Here is a 5248-nt window from a genome sequence, read left to right as displayed (position 1 = left end):
GCATCCGTCCGCCCATTCGTTTTTGCTTCCGTCCGTCTATGCGTCTTTCTGTGTGACCGTCCGCGCGTCGATACATCCGTCGACGCGGGCGTCTGTTCATGCGTCCACACGTCCATCCATGCGTACATCCCTGCGTCCGTCCATGCGTCCATCCGTCCGTGCAGCCATTCATGCGTCGATCCATGCATCTGTGTGTGTGTTCATTCGTTCATCTAGTCAACACTTCAAGTACCACCATCTCGCATCTTCTCTTCATATATTTTGCATATAGAAGCACCGCCAACCAGCGGACATTCCAAGGACTAAACAAGAGGTGGCACACTTTCTTACGGCTTGCGCTTTGTGTCTACTTCCCACCTTTTACCACATCGAGTTCATGGTATATACTAGTTCACTGTATTCATGGCACTGTGGCCCAACGCGCGCTAAATCTTCCCGAAATCAAGGAGGTTACGCCCAGCGAGTATAACGTAGCAACGCTTTCTTGTCAGATTGTGCTCAAAGTTCATGCGAGTGGCTGCTAATGGGGAATGAGACATAGAAGAATTTCGACTTTAGTTAACACACATGCTGCGAATTTTTTATTGTTCAACAGCGCACAGGAGAATCCTCCCACCGGAACCACCTTGCATGTAGAAGCGTAAGACATGTTACGCACTACTACGAGGGACGAATTAGTGCCGCTTTAAGGATCTTCGTCCCTCAAAAATGACGAAGGCTAGCAGAGTGTATGCCAGCCTACTACACAAAAGGTTTGATTATTTATGGCGTAGTGGCTATCTATAGTGTGCTTGTAGTAGATACTCAAAGAGCGTCAAGAAAAGGCTCTGAAAGCCACGGTTCGCAGCTTTCGCAGTGAAAGCGCTGCGCGTTCCGGGCTGTCGTGACCTTTTTCTTTGTCGATTTTTTCTCCCTCGTCATCTGTTTTTCTTCATTCCCCTGGTTATCTCTATTTTTATACATATCTGTTTTTGTGTGTTTCACTCGTTCCTAGACCCATTAAATGTCTTGATTCTCAGGTTGGACAAATCGTTATGGAATCAAAGCATATGAAGAGGAGGAACTAAAGGGAGAGCACATCGTGATGATGACAGTTTTCTGTTTTCTCAGCGCCAACTTACGATTGGCTTAAACACACCTTTTGTTGGTCCACTTGCCGTTATTCTAATCCCGTATACACTGTACGAACACTTAGTCGAGGATATAATAGTATCGCGCCTATCCTCCAGAGAGGCGATTACGATCCCCATTTTGATGTGTCAGCGCGATGCAGTGTTATCAAGGCACGTCACTGCAACGTCACATGCGCTCAGTATAAATACAAGCTGCTCAGTAAACGATCGTCCTTGTTGCGTTATCTGGCTTTCTTGTAGTATCTGGACAGCGCCATAACAGTGGTGACGAGCAGACCCGCGCAATCATTAGGGCCGGGCGGTCGCCCGATTTCGGAGGGGTGGATCGTAGCTGGCCAACGTATCGTGTTCGTTTGGAGGCTTACTTTGAAGATCATGACATCGCAGACGAAGCGAAGAAACGGGTACTCTTGATATCTTCACTAACGGACAGTGCAGTGGGAGTCGTTCAGGGGCGTTGCCACCCGAAGAATGTCAACTAGCTCAGCTACGATGAAGTTGTCGTGTATTTGGAAGAACATTACACGCCACACACCAACAAGACCACCCCAAGATAGGTCATCTTCTTGCGAATACATAAAGTTTGTGAATCTGTTAGGATTTCATTGCCGAAATCAAGCGGCTGGCGGAGAAGTGCAATTTCGGGACATCGCTGGAGCGTATGCTGAGGGACCGCTGAGCCCCCATCGGTGAGTTAGCTGAAAGCATTTTTGGGTCTTGTGAACTATTACGGCAAACTCTTGCCGAGCGTAGCAACCACACTGGCACCGTTATGCGCGTTTCTCCAAAAAGGGGCGAGATAGCAGTGGAATCAGGAACACAAAGAATGTTTCCGGAAAGTTTGAAGCAATAGAAGCGTTGAAGTTTTTGGCCCATTTTTATTTTGATAAGCCATTGAAGTTGGACTGCGACGTGTCCCCAGTAGGTATCGGAGCGGTTTTATCTCACCGTGTCAATGGTGCTGATTACGCGATTGGTTTCCGTAGAAGAAAGCTTACAAAGGCAGAATGCAATTACTCACAGTTGGAAAAAAAGGCCCTAGCACTTGTGTTCGGGGTTGCACGGTTCAAGGACTATTTGTATGGTCATCATTTTGACTTGGTGGCGGACCATAAACCTCTTGCTGGGATACTAAATCCAAAAAAGGCGATACCACGGATGGCAGCCGCTCGTATTCAGCGTAGGCCTTGTTTCTAACTATAGTTACACGGTACAGTATCGTAAGGGCAGTGAGCATTCAAACTCAGATTTCCACAGCCGATTGTCACTGCTGGTTACAGAGCTATGAGAGGGCCATTGCGATGAACAGGAGTATGTTTTGTTTGCCCAATCGATGGAGGAAACAGCTATGTGCGCTCGAGAGATGAAACAAATGACCGATCGGGACCCTACTCTTCAACAGGTCAGCGAGTGGGTTTTACAGGCATGACCGTGGTTCCGACCCCAAGATCACGAGCAGTACCGGCCATATTTTAACAGAAGGATGGAACCAACCTTATGTGACAATTTGGTGTACTGGGGCCATGACATCGTTGTACCTGTAGCAGCAAGAAGACCCTCACTAGGCCTGCTGCATAAAACTCATCCAGGCCTAGTTGCCATGAAGAGTATCGCCAGGACGCTATTCTGGTACCCGGGACTAGACTCTGACATTGAGCGACTGGTCAAATCATGTGATGTTTGTGCACAGGCTTCAACGATGCCGTCTGCTCAGGTGCCTGCATCCTGGCCAGTGACCGGGGATAGCTGGAGCCATCTGCATGCTGAATTCGCCGGGCTTGTGGACAGCCACTTGGTCTTGGTCATCGTAGACTCGGAAACAAAATGAATTAAAGTGGTGCCATTGAAAACTGCTACGTCTGAAGCTACGGTCAGAGCTCTGCGTTCAATATTTGCACGGTTCGGGCTTCCGAAAAAGTTCGTGTCAAACAATAAACCACAGTTCGTGAGCTCATATTTTTGCGCGTTCTTGGCACGTAACAATATACAGCAACTAACAGCAGCCTATCATCCGCAATGCAATGGCTTAGCCGAGAGAGCGGTGCGCATTCTCAAGGAAAGATTAAAGAAAAATCCGGGATGTGACTTGTTAACAAGGTTGGATCAATTTTTGTGCAAATACCGCCGAACTCCGGGAGAAGATGGGCAGTCACTGGTGGAACGTTTGCTGGGTTATCAGATTAGAACGAAGATAGACAGCATCAAGCCCAAAGGAAAACATGCTGATGGTTCGCCAACAGCAAGTGCAAGAAAGTTCAATGCACGTGACCCGGTTTGGATGCGCAGTTTTGAAAGAAGTCGAAGATGGATTCCAGGAGTAGCGCAAGACCATCAAGGTTCCAGAATGGTAACCGTGGATTGTGCTAGGGGACTGCACCGACGGCACCTAGATCAGCTGAGACATCAAGCGGAACCGGTGGACAGTGACCCTGGCCAGAAACAAAAGCAGGAGCCAGTTGAGCCACCGCTGAAACTGTGCAAGACCGCCCGGAAAAAACGTTGATGGAATCAACCCTAACGCCCCCACCACTCTTGCGAAGATCAAGTCGGCCACAAAAACAACCTGAACGCTATGGGTTTTGAAGGGGGAGAGATGATGCGTCAGCGCGATGCAGTGTTATCAAAGCAGGTCACTGCAATGTCACATGTGCTTAGTATAAATAGAAGCTGCTCAATAAAACATCGTTCTTGTTGGGTCATCTGGCTTTCTTGTACTATCTGGACAGCGCCATAACACATTTGACGAAGCATATGGAACGCCCCTGCGGCGCGGCCGGTGCGTTCAGTTTAGCTATTTCCAATATCGCGTTCTGCAAATTCATGTAGGATCTCTCGCGCTGTGCACGATATTATTGATTTTTAAAACTTAGGCTCAACTTTAATTGTAACGTAGAACGAAACTAGCCACACAAATAACCACCCTGAAATTGAGTTAAATAATTGTTACTGAGTGATCACCTAGCTCGAAAAATCTTGCGCCCTTGGCAGAAAGAATGGCTGCGGAGACAAGTGTTTAAAATTGTTGCATATGTGTTGAAAATTGTTCACGTGCTTATAAAACAGTATATATATATGTATATATATATATATAAATATATATATATATATATATATATATAGAGAGAGAGAGAGAGAGAGACAGAGAGAGAGAAATTGAAGGGAAGGCACGACAGGTCCGGATATTTTCTATATTGAATGAACATGCAGATAGCACATTTGAAATAGAAATTTTCTTTACTAACGTTTCGACCGTGGCTCTGACAAAGGCTCTGCCGCGGCTGAAATGTTAGTAACGACAATTTACTTTTCCAATGTGCTATCTGCAAGTTCATTCTCTCTCTCCCTCTCTCTCTCTCTCTCTCTCTCTCTCTATATATATATATATATATATATATATATATATATATATATATATATATATATATATAATCCTGCTCCTGGCTGCTTATTCTTTCATACAATTTTCTTTCTTCTTATTTACATTCCATTGGTTCTATTAACTTCCCCTGTACATTTCTTGGCATTACTGTCTGTTAGATCTCAATAATATTGTGTCAAAAGACGGAAAAACGAGCCCTTAAGTATACACTTCTTTCTTTTAAATATATATATATATATATATATATATATATATATATATATATATATATATATATATATATATACGGTAGAAAAAGAGGTCGACAAACGTGCGAAAAACACTAGTTTTACTAATGTTTCGGCAGGTGGACCTGCCTTCGTCGGAGTGTATATATATATATATATATATATATATATATATATATATATTCTGTTTTATATATAAACAGTATATATATATACACCGCGGCGGTCTTCCCTAGTCCTGGAGCTGCATATGACGCTGCTGTCTTCACACCCCCAGCGGCTTCGCCATGCAGGGGCTGTCCCGGTGCCCAGCTCTTGCGAGAACCAGGCAACTTCAGCGGTACCGATGAGAAAGACGTTGAGGATTGGCTGGAATCTTATGAACGAGCCAGTGCTACTAACTAATGGCACGATCCCGCGAAGCTTGGTACAATGATGTGTTATTTAACGAATGTTGCCAAGCTATGGTACAGAAACCCTGAGGCGGATATCCCCACTTGGACGACCTT

General features: G+C 45.2%; 1 long non-coding RNA gene across 1 annotated transcript; it reads left to right on the top strand.

Annotated features, from left to right (window-relative positions):
- The first annotated feature begins 1364 nt into the window (after positions 1–1364).
- On the top strand, positions 1365–3830 carry LOC142776882 (uncharacterized). Its single transcript, XR_012887862.1, has 2 exons — positions 1365–1822; positions 2536–3830. It is a non-coding gene; the product is annotated as an uncharacterized LOC142776882 (long non-coding RNA).
- Positions 3831–5248: the final 1418 nt, after the last annotated feature.

This window comes from Rhipicephalus microplus, chromosome X (genome assembly GCF_043290135.1).
Source record: "Rhipicephalus microplus isolate Deutch F79 chromosome X, USDA_Rmic, whole genome shotgun sequence".
Taxonomy (NCBI): Eukaryota; Metazoa; Arthropoda; class Arachnida; order Ixodida; family Ixodidae; genus Rhipicephalus; species Rhipicephalus microplus.
This window is presented reverse-complemented; position numbering and strand designations above follow the sequence as displayed.